We start from the raw sequence: 15,036 nt of genomic DNA on the forward strand, positions 1-15,036 counted from the left end.
GCACTGCCACCAAAGGAGTGCCAAGAAGAACTAAGGGGGAGAGGAGGCCAGGAAGCTGAGGAGCTGACTCCGGAGCCACCAGCAGTGGACCCATACCCAGAGCCGGAGATGCTGCCCTATTCCCGCTGGGAGGAGGAAGACTTGACACCGTCAGCAGATGAAGATCAGCCCAAAGACCTCACCTGGAAGCCCACAGGCATGAACCCAGCCCGCAAGACACGGCGCAGCAGAGCAAAGTATCCTCCAACACCACAGTCTCCAGAGCAGAGAGAGGTCACAGCCAGAGACCTGGAGGAGAAAAGGTGCCTAAGAAGGTCCCAAGCCCAGGCTAGAGGACCCCTTTACAGAGGAATAGTAGAGGACTTCAACCTGAAAAGCGGATACGGCTTCATTGTAGTAAAAGGAATAACAGAGGGCATATTTGTAAATCGGAGAGATGTTCAAGCCCACCTGCCCAGAGGACATTCAGGCAGAAATTTGAAAATTGGGGACTTAGTACAGTTCACCTTGCATCAAGGAGAAAGGGGCTACTATGCCTTAGACGTAGCACCATGTCCCAGACAAGAAAGACAAGAAAGAAAAGACAGAGATAAAGAACCAGAAGTAGAAACAGACGAAGACCAAGAAAAGAAAGATAAAGAACCTACAGATGAAACAACCACAGACAAAGATCCTACAGATGAAACAACCACGGACGACGACGGAGAGCAAGAAAGTCACAGGTGCCGGTGCCCTACATGCCCACGCCCTGGTGAAAAAGAGAAGTAAAGAAATACAGCAAGTTACCAGTTGAAGTTTTGACAAGTTTTGTTTGCAACGTTTAAGAAATGCGCCCACAAAAACTATTGTGAGAAAACCATAAACCTTAAGGCTATGAACTTGCTATAGCCACAAACTCTCGCAGTGTAAATAGTTACACCAGTGGCACCACCACCAGGGCCAGCCTGTTTAGGGGCTTGGCTCGTCTGCAACCAGGGGGGCCCGTCCGTAGAAAAGGGCCTTGGCTCACCTGCGACCAGAGAGCACGCCTGTTTATGGGGCCTTGGCTCACCACCACAAAGAGGGTACCTGGTCAGCACCAACTGTGGAGGCCGCCTCTGCATCCTGCCAGAAGAGGCTGACGGCGCGGATCCACCAGGCCAGGTATACCCTGAAACCACCAGCCCATGAAAGCCGCCTCTACATCCTGCCAGAAGTGGCTGAAGCCGCGGCCAACGGGAGAGGAAGATTGGAGGAAAGGTCTGGGGAAACGGATGGCCCAGACCTGGTTACCAACAGGACCGGTGACCTGCCTCCTGAGAGGGTTTTGGGTGGGTTAACGGACTTGTGGGTGGAGGGTGGTGATGTACGATAACTGGTGATCTTAAAATGTTTTACCATGTTTTAATGTTTTATGCATTTTAAAATGTTGTCTTGCAGCCCGAGGACGTGCTGGTGATAACTAAGGGGGAATGTGGCGCCCCTGACCTGGTCAGGCACCACTGAGTACTGCACCCATGCTGGGGACAGTACAATACAGGTAATCCAGATGGCTGACAGGGGTGTGGAACACAGGCGCATAGTGACCAGGTCTCACACATGTACCCATGAGAGGACCCCTGGGGATCCCAGGAGGGGGCAAGCCTTCACCTTCACTGGAATAGTGGAGGGGGTAGAGCCTCCATCTCCTCTCAAGGGGTGTGGTAAGAGAGTCTGGTTGCTAGGTGGCGTAGGCAAGAACAGGAGAGGAGGGGCAGTGAGTCAGTTAGAGCAGAACTCCATAGGGCTCAGTGAGGAGCAGACCTGTGGGGCTGTTGCTGTCTAACAGCGCCCGCGCAGTGGCTACCGACGGGGGAGAACGGTCAACTAGGAGTGCTACCCGAAATCCATCTCCAGCTAAAGAGAGAGCACGGAGTGGGAAGTAAGGAGCCTGCTAGAGAGTACCAGGCCCAAACGGGCGGCAGATCCCGAAGCGGAGATAGATCCAGCTTTCTTTTGCTAAACCTGCCGGTGTGGGGCTCTCAAAGCCCACGCCACAACACCACAAAAGCCGCAGCCACGTAGCCACAGTTAGGGCCCATAGGTCACAGGAGGCAAGCAGCTGGAGTGGCCTGGTCCAGGCGACAAGCAAACGGCAAACGAAGGGGAGAGAGGCTGCAGCATCTTCCCTGGGTGACCCCCATAGGGACTCAAAGTCGGGGTTACCCCAAACCACCAAGGGCTAAGGAAGGCGAGTTAGTAGTCACCCTCACAAGTCAGCCTTAAGGATACCTGGTTCCAGCCTGGTTCATCCCAGCTACGCCCGGGTTACTCACCCTGCCACCTGAAGTGAGTAAAAACCCTGAAAGACATTCTGCCTGTGTGGAGTTATTCTGCGCCTTGTGGTACTACGCACCTACACCGGGCCCTGGGGCTTGCCTCACTCTCAGGAGGCTATTCCAACTAACTGCACTCACCATCAGCCCCAGGCGTCCCTTAACCTGCAGTGGCGGTCCCTACTGGCCGCAATTCTGAGAGTGGCGTCACGACAAGAAGAAGATCTCCTACCTGTGACCAGATCCAGCTGAGTGGAGTCCCTGAAGGTAATGCACCGACACTGCACATGCGGGGCTTCACACACTAATATATATATATATATTATATATATATATATATATATATATATATATATATATATATATATATATATATATATATATATATATATATATATATATATATATATATATATATATATATATATATATATATATATATATATATATATATATATATATATATATATATATATATATATATATATATATATAATGGGGGATTGAAACTGCATGGGTGACTCACCCCAGCACACTGTGCCCCACTGGCCCTCCCTCCATGTTGGATATTTCCAATGTCTGCCTTCACATACTGTGTGTGCCCGTCCATCAGGATATTCTGCATGTATCATGATGTATATAGTGGATATAATGGAGGGCACACACAGAGTACAGGCCGGGGACATCTGTCCACACCAATCCCATACCCCATATATATTTTCACTACTACAATAAGGACATTTGCACACATTGAGTATTTCAGTTTTTTTACCTCAGTATTTTTTACAAATACAGAGGTAGAAAAGTCACCAAATACTGAACATGTGCACTTGACCTTACAAATAATGAGGTAAATAACTCACCAAATACTCAATGTGTGCATATGCCCCAAGGCCTTGTGCACACGTTCAGTATTAGGCTATGTGTCCACGGGAATATGTATCTGCGGATTTTTCTGCATCAAAATCCGCAGCTTTCCCGCAAAATCCGCACCTTTTCATAGGTGCGGATTTACCGCGGAATTGCCGCAGATTTTTTTATTTTTTTTTTCAATTTTATAGCAAAAATCTGGATGAAAATCCGCAACAATAATTGACATGTTGCAGATTTTTCCGGACGAAAATCCGCACGATTTCCGCTGCGGAAAAATCCGCAGCGTGGGCACAGCATTTCCCAAATGCCATAGAAATGGCTGGGGAGTAGCTGTGCTGCAGATTTTCAGGAAATCTGCGGCTTTTCCGCGATAAATCCGCGGCAAAATCCGCGCATTTTCCGCAGCGTGGGCACATAGCCTTAGAGTTTTTGTTACCTTAGTATTTGTTAAGCTATGTTCACATAGGGCGGTTTTGCAGTTTTTATCTTTTTTTTTCATTGGATTAGTGTAAATACATGCTGATAACAAGATGAAGCTTTTTCTCAGATTTTGCGGCAGAAAAATACATCCGGTGTGAACATAGCCCTAGGGTCATGTGCCCTGTTCAGTATTGGTGAGGTTTTTTTTTTACCTCAGTATGTGTAAGGCCTCGTGCACACACTGAGAATTTGATGAGTGTTTTACTTCAGTATTTGTTAAACTATGTTCACACAGGGAGTTTTTGCTCAGTTTTTCATTTTTTATTATTTTTTTTTGCAATAGTCTTGTTTACAGATTAAAGTTGGACTGTTCAATACTAGGCCTAAAGGGTGCTTTACATGCTGCGACATCGCTAGCGATTGCACCCGCCCCCGTCGTACGTGCGACATGTGGTGATCGCTGCCGTAGTGAACATTATCACTACGGCAGCGTCACACGCACATACCTGTTCAGCGACGTCGCTGTGACCGCCGAACAATCCCTCCTTCAAGGGGGAGGTGAGTTCGGCATCACAGCGACGTCACTAAGCGGCCGACCAGTAGCAGAGGAAGTGCGGAGATGAGCAGCCGGAACATCCCGCCCACCCCCTTCCTTCCTCCTTTCCGGTGGATGCAGGTAAGGAGATGTTCGTCGTTCCTGCGGTGTCATACATAGCGATGTGTGGTGCCGCAGGAGCGACGAACAACCAGTGGCATGCACCACCAACGATATTTCGTAAAGGAGCGACGTGTCAACGATCAATAATTTTTGACGTTTTTGTGATCGTTGAACGTCGCTCCTTGGTGTCACACGCTGCGATGCTAATGGCGCCGGATGTGCGTCACTAACGACGTGACCCCGACGATATATCGTTAGCAATGTTGCAGCGTGTAAAGCCCTCTTTAGTGTTTTTGGTTTTTTTTTAAACTGAAGGGAATATTTATTAGATAAGTGGATGTTTTTTAGGTTATAGTTTCGCCAACTATTTTTTAGAAATTATCTGTTTCAGGTGTAAGATGATGGACCCGTCACATGACCCGTGTATAGGGATTGGGGGGCCCATAGATCCAGAACAGCCCAGGGCCCTGGTTACTCTTAATCCGCCCCTGTGTGTGACGGGTGTAAGCGATGTTGTGCGCCACGGGCAGCGATTTGCCCGTGTCGCACAACCGACGGGTCTCTCATTAGCCGGCCGCCAGGAGATCAGCTGATCACTCTCATTAGCCGGCCGCCGGGAGATCAGCTGATCGCTCTCATTAGCCGGCCGCCGGGAGATCAGCTAATCGCTCTCATTAGCCGGCCGCCGGGAGATCAGCTGATCGCTCTCATTAGCCGGCCGCCGAGAGATCAGCTGATCGCTCTCATTAGCCGGCCGCCGGGAGATCAGCTGATCGCTCTCATTAGCCGGCCGCCGAGAGATCAGCTGATCGCTCTCATTAGCCGGCCGCCGGGAGATCAGCTGATCGCTCTCATTAGCCGGCCGCCGGGAGATCAGCTGATCGCTCTCATTAGCCGGCCGCCGAGAGATCAGCTGATCGCTCTCATTAGCCGGCCACCGGGAGATCAGCTGATCGCTCTCATTAGCCGACCGCCGGGAGATCAGCTGATCGTTCGGCCGCCAAGAGAGAGCATGCACAGCGAAATCAAAAGGATTCCGCTGCTCAAAAAAACACTACATGCTGCATTCCTGCCGCCCGACGATCAGTCGTTCCACGACTGATCCGTCGGGCGGCGGATGTGTGTCGCCCTGGGCAAGCCAGGGAACACGGGTAACAACACCACCACACCCCACACTCCAGGTAGGCACACCTGCTAACCCAAAAATCCTTGTTGCCTTCCTCCAGCAGTCTGTTGATGCACACCAGGGGGTGGGCCAGGCGGTTGGCTCCGCCCACCAAGGAGCTCACAACTCTGGAGGCAGGAAGGAACCAGGCAGATTAGCCCAGGCAGGGCTTGAGTAAAGAAGCAGATAGCCCCGGGCAGGGGAAGAGTGAAGTCTAGCTGAGGGCTAGAAAAGAGTAAACAACAAGAAGTGAAAGTAGTGAAAGTGGAGAAGTGTAAAGGAGGAAAGCAAGAAGTGGAGACAGCGCAGAGAGAGTGCAAAGCCTGAGAGCCCAGCTGTGTGTAGGGCTAGAACAGCAAGGTCAGCGACGGCGGTGACTGTCCGGAGTGGGACGGTTCGGAAGTTCCTGGAAGGACCCCGTTGGCTGTGTGCCCGGTGGTCTGGAGCAGTGTTCCGAAGGACAGTCAGCACCAGGGCAGGGGCCTCTCGGACCCCGGCAAGGCTAGGAGTCGCCTAATTTGCCGAATCCGTCAGTGAAGGGGACGTAGATCCCCCAGCAACAAAGTCCCGATTGACGGCAACAGCCCGACCATTACCGGGGAGACACCGCCACCGCCAAGGCACCAGTTTCCCCAGGGCCAGCGCCTGCGGGCAAAGTGTAGAGCTCCTCCGGCCCAGATTGCAGTCGGGGAGCGGGTAACCGGAGGGAATCCACTGATACCATCAGACAACACAGGTGCAAGGAAGAGAGACGTCACCGTCACCTACCGGGAGTGCAGGTGCAGCCGTCTGTGGGACCGTCCTACCAGCCGTTGGTTTACCGTACAAACTGTGTCCGTGTCTCAGGCTGAGTGAGTACCACAGTGCCGCAAGGCACAGCACTGCCCCCGCGTCCCTGCGCCCTCCAGGCCCTACACTTTACATCTCTTCACCGGGCCCCGGGATCACCAACCCCTACCCACGGAGGGGCAACACAACACCTGGCTGCTCCCATCACCATCCCCGGGACCCCCACACTGAGCAGCGGTGGTGCCATCACCACCACCGTGGGTGGCGTCACGAACTATAACCCCAACAAACACCCCCTTTCACTCACGGGCGAGGAGTGTCGCTCGAGACACCCCGGGATCCGGCCCGCAGCTCGAGCCACCAGGAGCAACTGCCGGACCCGAGCAGAAGGGGTGAGCGCGGTGTGCTGACACCCTCCTCCCCGCCCGCGACAGATGCAACGCAGCACCATCAGTCACAATCTGCCACTCATACAAGTCTATGGGAAACAATGGAATCCGCCAAACGGATTGCGTTGTCTATCAGAGCCGCGGATTGTGACTGATCATAAACAAAGGAAATGTGAACCTAGCCTAATGCAGTTTACATGTTTGCAGATATCTTGGTGCACACTTTGTGCTCTTGGTATATACATACTGCAGTCACAGCAGCTTGCACCTGTTCACATTTGCATCTTTCATTCTATTAGCAGGTGCTGGTCAGAATTCTTTTAGTAACATTGTAGAATTAGATACAGGCTGAGCTGCACAGTATCATGACTCGGATACACCAGGTCAGCTGCACATTGTTCCTGGAGATTAGCACCTTATAATCAGCACAGTATACACTGCAGAGGATCTGTGCTTCTTGCAGGTTGGTGTTTTGCTGTATATTCCTGTGCACAGACTGCAGGGTCGCTCGTCCTCTCCCTTTAAGCTGCTGCAGCCAGAACCCTCCCATCTATGACACAGCAGCACCTCCTATATACACAGGCTGACGGGAAGTAACTAACTATCTGGAGGCGATCACTGATCCCAGGAGAAGCAGAGGCACTGACACCGAGGTAATGTACCAGCAATTATGTATATAGAGGCACGGTACACAGTAATCAGAGGTACAGTATACAGCACTCATAGTATAGAGGTATGGTATACAGTAATCACAGTATTCAGAGGTACAGTACACAGCACTCATAGTATACAGAGGTACGGTACACAGTAATCACAGTATACAGAGGTATGATATACAGCACTCATAGTATACAGAGGTACGGTACACAGTAATCACAGTATACAGAGGTATGATATACAGCAATCATAGTATACGGAGGTACGGTGTGCAGTAATTGAAGTGTATAGAGGTACAGTCTGTACCTCTATGTTTACATTACAGTACTATATACTGTACCTCTCTATACTATAAGTACTGTATACTGTACAGTACTTAGTGTGTTCATAGTGGTATGGTATACAGTAGTCATAGTATACAGAGGTGCAGTATACAGTACATAGTGTATACATAAAGATATGGTATATGTCACGCTCCCAATGTCCCAGCACCGCTCCTTACCCACTGATCCAGTCGCACCATCCCAGCACCGCTCCGTACCCACTGATCCAGTCCACGTGCCCACCGGTCACGGCTGCCGCTCCCGCTCGTGCTCCCCTGCGTCCTGCTCCCTTGTGTCTGACTCTGAGTTATCTGGCTCTGATTCTGAGGCTCATGGTTCTGTATAGGACCGGGCCGCGCCCACTCTCCTGGTCTTCTAGGCTAGCCCCAGCACACCTGAAGCAGGATATGACATAGGGCTGTGCTGGGTATATAAGACTGGCCTTCCCATGTGGGCGGGGCCTGATCAACGTGTCTTGAAGCTAGTCTTTGAAAGCTAGGTGCTCAGGTCCCCTTGTGCTGTGTCCCGTTACCTGTACTACTGCTTACTACCCGTCTTTCCTACCCGGCACCTGTACCAGTATACCGTACAGTCTCCAAGAACTCTGTGACGCCAGTGACTTTGTTCTCCCCGTCCCGGCCACGCTAGTGCTCCGGCTACTGTGTACCCAGGCCTCCGGTGGGGTGCACGGTCCAGTGGATCCACCTCCTGGACCTTACAGTATACAGTACTTCTAGTATACAGAGGTAGTATACATTACTCACAGTATACAGAGGTACGGTATACATTACTCACAGTATACAGATGTACGGTATACATTATTCACAGTATACAGAGGTACAGTACACAGCACTCATAGTATACAGAGGAACAGTGCACAGTAATCACAGTATACAGAGGTATGATATACAGCACTCATAGTATACAGAGGTATAGTACACAGCACTCATAGTATACAGAGGTACAGTACACAGCACTCATAGTATACAGAGGTACAGTACACAGTAATCACAGTATACAGAGGTATGATATACAGCACTCATAGTATACGGAGGTACGGTGTGCAGTAATTGAAGTGTATAGAGGTACAGTCTGTACCTCTATGTATACTTTATAGTACTATACACTGTACCTCTCTATACTATAAGTACTGTATACTGTACAGTACTTAGTGTGTTCATAGTGGTACGGTATACAATACTCATAGTATACAGAGGTGCAGTATACAGTACATAGTGTATACATAAAGATATGGTATACAGTACTTCTAGTATACAGAGGTACAGTATACATTATTCACAGTATACAGAGGGACGGTATACAGTACTCACAGTATACAGAGGTACGGTACACATTATTACAGTATACAGAGGTACGGTATACAGTACATACTAAATAGTGTATACATAAAGACACAGTACTTCTAGTATACACAGGTACGGTATACAGTACATAGTGTATACATAAAGATATCGTATACAGTACTTCTAGTATACAGAGGTACGGTATACATTACTCACAGTATACAGAGGGACGGTATACATTGCTCACAGTATACAGAGGTACGGTATACAGTAATCACACTATACAGAGGTACGGTATACAGTACTTCTAGTATACAGAGGTACGGTATACAGTACTTCTAGAGCAGGCTCCATTTCATGTGGCCAGACTACAGAGTTATGGCAGAGGTACAGGCAGTAGCACAATGGGTTACTTAGCACGGGTATTCCCGAGTCCAGGTCTGCTCAAGGATCTGTAGTTTAGTAACGCTATTCTAGTGCCCGCATTCTCCACCAAAAATGTCACTGCAGCTTTTGGTGGGTAGTGCCATTCTGATCCGCCTGGTGTCATAGATGAATGCCGTCGGAGGGAATGAGGACACCAGCACCAGCAGCTCTGACTATAACAAAAAATCCCATTTATTTGGAGGAAGTGCTGGGTTTTTATTCAGTCCCAAATTTGAACTTAACAAAAAGATAAAAGATTCAAAATCTAAGCATCGTGCTGGTTGCGTTACCATTTTATCACTGATTGCATATTAATTTCAACTAGCGTTTTAATAGGTAATGTGGGCATATTGCCATGAGGGGGGGTGTGAGTGCACATCTCTTATCTATATATAAATTAAAAATGAGCAAAAATAATGAGCTCTGCATTCCTTCTAAAGGGAAAATTTAGATGGTGTGTTATCGAAGGTCAGTGCATGTAGAAAATGCATCATCTTAGAAATTTGATCAGAAACTCATTGTGCATTCAACAAACCACAGAAAAATTAGTGTATTTGAAAACAACATGCAGAAGACAATGGATGCCGGTGCCATATTCCAAAATGGACACCACCGTCACAACTATGGAGGACTATGGAGAGTGCATTATACTATATGGATGACTATGAGATGTTCATTATACTATATGGATGACTATGACATGTGCATTATACTATATGGATGACTATGACATGTGCATTATACTATATGGATGACTATGACATGTGCATTATACTATATGGATGACTATGACATGTGCATTATACTATATGGATGACTATGACATGTGCATTATACTATATGGATGACTATGAGATGTGCATTATACTATATGGAGGACTATGACATGTGCATTATACTATATGGATGACTATGACATGTGCATTATACTATATGGATGACTATGACATGTGCATTATACTATATGGATGACTATGAGATGTTCATTATACTATATGGATGACTATGACATGTGCATTATACTATATGGATGACTATGACATGTGCATTATACTATATGGATGACTATGACATGTGCATTATACTATATGGATGACTATGACATGTGCATTATACTATATGGATGACTATGACATGTGCATTATACTATATGGATGACTATGACGTGCATTATACTATATGGATGACTATGAGATGTGCATTATACTATATGGATGACTATGAGATGTGCATTATACTATATGGATGACTATGACATGTGCATTATACTATATGGATGACTATGAGATGTGCATTATACTATATGGATGACTATGACATGTGCATTATACTATATGGATGACTATGACATGTGCATTATACTATATGGAGGACTATGAGATGTGCATTATACTATATGGATGACTATGACATGTGCATTATACTATATGGATGACTATGACATGTGCATTATACTATATGGATGACTATGACATGTGCATTATACTATATGGATGACTATGACATGTGCATTATACTATATGGAGGACTATGAGATGTGCATTATACTATATGGAGGACTATGGAGGGTGCATTATACTATATGGATGACTATGAGATGTGCATTATACTATATGGAGGACTATGGAGGGTGCATTATACTATATGGATGACTATGAGATGTGCATTATACTATATGGATGACTATGACATGTGCATTATACTATATGGATGACTATGAGATGTGCATTATACTATATGGATGACTATGAGATGTGCATTATACTATATGGATGACTATGAGATGTGCATTATACTATATGGATGACTATGACATGTGCATTATACTATATGGATGACTATGAGATGTGCATTATACTATATGGATGACTATGAGATGTGCATTATACTATATGGAGGACTATGGAGGGTGCATTATACTATATGGATGACTATGAGATGTGCATTATACTATATGGAGGACTATGGAGGGTGCATTATACTATATGGATGACTATGAGATGCGCATTATACTATATGGAGGACTATGGGAGATGCACTCTACTATATGGAGGACTCTGATGTGCATTATACGGTATGGAGGACTATGGGGTTGTATTATAATATATGATGGACTATAGGGGGGGCGTTATATAATATGGCAGACTATGGCATGCATTATACTATCTGGAGGACTATGGGGGTGCATTATACTATCTGGAGTATTATGGAGGGGTGCATTATATTTTATGGAAGACTATGGGGAGTGCATTATACAATTTGAAGGACTATGTGAATGCCATTATACCATGTGGAGGACTATGGGGGTTGCATTATACTATATGGAAGGCAATGTGGGACCAATTATACTATATGGAAGGCTAGGTCAAGGCCATTATAATATTTGGAGGGCTATGTGAGGGCCATTATAATATATGAAGGGCTATGAGGGAGCCTTCATACTTTATGGAGGGCTATATGAGGGCCATTATATTGTATGTAAGCAATTATACAGTGTAAAGGATTGTGTGGGGTGCATCATTCTGTGCAGAGGGCTGTGTGGGGGCGATTATTCTGTTTGTAGGGCTAGTGAGAGGCTTTGTACAGTGTGGAGTAGTGTGGAGGCCATTATACTTTATGTTGGCCCATTATACTGCATGGTGGGCTGTGTGGGGGATTATACTGTGTTGGGGTCACTATACTTTGCTGGGGTAGTTGAGGGGGCTACCGTAGAATCATCATACTGCACATGTGGAGATGTTCACTGTGGGATATCATACAGCATTTGCAGGACACTTGTCGGCATTCTACTTAATGAAAAGTGAATCTAAGAAAGGGCTGAAGAGTTGTGATATACTGTATACTATTATGTGACCCAGAAGATTTTTTTTAATGATTTCTTTTTTTTTGGGGGGGGGGTGGGGGGGGTTAGGAATCAGAGCTTTTGCTATGGGTCCCCATGATTTCTTTGTACACCCCCATGCATATAACATACTGTATACACAGTGGTACAGTACATAATATAGACACAGAGGTCCAGGCAACATACAATATAGTCATCCAAGTGCAATCCAAACATGGCAGATCATCCAGCGCTATATACACAAGGGTGTGCTGGCATACAATGTGAGACAACAGGTATTGGGTGCATGACTAATCATCCAAATACTTTATATAGCCGGATAGGGATAAAGTTATTTCAGAGTATAACATACAGGTTATGGCAGAATGAATGAACTACCAAATTTCCATTAAAGCGCACCAATCATCAGGATTTTCGTATATAAGGTAAAGCTAGTGCTATACCGGCACTATCAGGCCGATTCTATATATACCTGTAGTGGTCAGTTCAGATGTTTAGGATTTGAAATCCAAGAAAGTAAAGTTTATAAAATTAGCTGCTTGTTGAGTGACAGCAGCTGAGGATCAGATAATATCTGGGGGGGATTCATAGTTATCCCCTCCACCTGTTAGAATTAGCAGAAGTATTATACAAACGATTCACTATTTAACTTGCAGGACCTGTGTGAGGTCATACCCATGTGACCAGAGGGGGTGGGGCCCCAGCCAACAAAGCTGATACCACAAATCAACATGTTTCTGTTGATTCCCCACACATCTCCTCACAGTCCCCATTATCACAGTGTCCCCCCACACTGCCCTCTCTGAGTGCTGCAGTGAGGTCAGCAGCATGATGAGTGTCATCACTCCACCGATTATCGCTCCTCTGTTGCTGTATCTCTGTCATCATGCATTCCACCACACTAGCTGTCAATTTAACAAATAATTTGGTGAACTGCTAAGAACTGGATGCATCCCACCCCATGGATATTCCTAAAATTATTTATCCCATATCCATAGGATAGGGAGTCTGATCTAGGCTGTAGAACTCTGAGATTGGGGCTCTGCAGCCCCTTCATGAAGGAAGGCGCACATTCACAAATTCCACTGCATTGTCTATGAGACTGCTGGAGAAAGCAGAGGACTGTCCGTGGCTATTCCCTGCAGTCCCTTTGGCATGTGTATCTCCACTCTACCCAAAATGTAGCTGCAGACCCCCTTTTTAGGGCTTCCAGAGCCCAGATCACTAGTGTCTCAGAGGTTGTACCTCCAGCAATCACTACATTCCTCCCTATTCTATGAGTAAAATAGAATTTGGGATTTTTGGAATATCACTTCACCACCAGGTATCTAACCCTTTATACTGCTGAGCAGGTGTATCTAGACCTATCAGAATACTCTTTTCATACCCACATTAGGCACTGGAGGGCAGTTACCTGAGGTGGCGGCGCCACCTAGTGGGAAAATTTATTTGTTTTTGTTTATGTGTCTGAGCACCATGTTGCAGCATTTTTGTCAGTTACCATAGTGAGCTTTCCAGACATTATTAGTGTATACTGTTAAATCTGAACCGTTATACGGGCTTTACACAAGACGATATATCGTGCGATATGTCGTCGGGGGTCACGGTTTTCGTGACGCACATATGGTGTAGCGCACGACGTCGTCTCGTGTGACACCTCCGATTGACGCAGGATCGCTCACAAACATGTACTCGTCGTTAACTTTCATAATATCGTTTATTTTCATGGCTGCAGGTTGTTCATCGTTTTCATGGCATCACACGTTGCTCTGTGTGACACCACGGGAACGATGAACAGCAGCTTACCTGCGTCCCACGGCACCAGCCGGCTTAATGGAAGGAAGGAGGTGGGCGGAATGTTTTCATCCTGCTTATCTCCGCCCCTCTGCTTCTATTGGCCGGCTGCCATGTGACGCCGAACGTCCCTCCCACTTCAGGGAGTGGACGTTCGTCGCCCACAGCGAGGTCGTCCGGAAGGTAAGTGCGTGTGACGGGGGTTAAACGAGTTTGTGCGCCACGGGCAGCGATTTGCCCGTGACGCAAAAACGATGGGGGCGGGTACGATCGCTCGTGCTATCGCACGATAGATCGACTCGTGTAAAGCAGGCTTTAGACTATGTTCACGGCTTGCAATTTTTTGTTGCTTTTTTTTTTTTTTTTTTTTTTTTAGAAATGTAACCTAAGGCCATTGAGTATTTGGAGAGTTTTTTACCTCAGTATTTGAAGCCAAAACCAGGAGTGGGTAAAAAATGCAGAAGTGGTGCCCGTGTTTCTATAAGGCCTAGGATACACGGCATGAAAATCGGACCGAGTGGAATGCGATAAAACATCACATTCCACTCGGACCAATATTAACCTATGTGTCAGCGCACATGAGCGATTATTTTCTCGTCCCCAATCGGACCAAAAAAACAATCGCAGCATGCTGTGACTGTAATGCAAGACTCTTTCTCTCGCACCCATTCAAGTCTATGGGGCGAGAGAAAGATCGCACTGCACTCGCAGTACATGAGTGTAGGGCGAGAATGGCAATAGCCGGCTACGGAGGAGAGAGGGAGATAAATCCCTCCCTCTCCTTCTCCGTGCCGGCCCGGCCCTCCCCTCCACAGTGCTGGCCCTCCCCTCCTCAGCGCCGGCCCGCCCCTCCTCAGCAATGGCCCTCCCCTCCTCAGCACTGGCCCTCCCCTCCTCAGTGCCGGCCCGACCCCCCCAGCTGAGGTCCGATCGCGTGATCGGACCTCAGTCGCAGTGACACTCGCAAGACACTCGCCTCCTGCTGTGCTGCCAGCATGAGCCGAGTGTCATGTGAGGATCGCAGTAGTCCCCATGTGGCCCCGACCTTATACTTTTCCTCTGATTGTTCCACTCCTGGTTTTATTTTACAAATACTGCGGTA

At 47.1% G+C, this 15,036-nt stretch overlaps 1 protein-coding gene across 3 annotated transcripts in view; it reads left to right on the forward strand.

The window, feature by feature from the left end:
• LOC142255321 (von Willebrand factor A domain-containing protein 5A-like) overlaps nucleotides 1-15,036 on the forward strand; it is a 415,890-nt gene that overhangs the window by 249,404 nt on the left and 151,450 nt on the right. The window contains exon 1 of one of the 3 annotated variants that reach the window (XM_075326885.1): nucleotides 7,136-7,241. The exons of the other annotated variants lie outside the window; for them this stretch is intronic. The gene's annotated coding sequence lies outside the window, so the exon portion shown is untranslated. Of the gene's footprint in view, nucleotides 1-7,135; nucleotides 7,242-15,036 lie in introns of those variants that run through there. 3 annotated transcript variants of the gene reach the window in all.

This window comes from Anomaloglossus baeobatrachus, chromosome 1 (assembly GCF_048569485.1).
Source record: "Anomaloglossus baeobatrachus isolate aAnoBae1 chromosome 1, aAnoBae1.hap1, whole genome shotgun sequence".
Taxonomy (NCBI): domain Eukaryota; kingdom Metazoa; phylum Chordata; class Amphibia; order Anura; family Aromobatidae; genus Anomaloglossus; species Anomaloglossus baeobatrachus.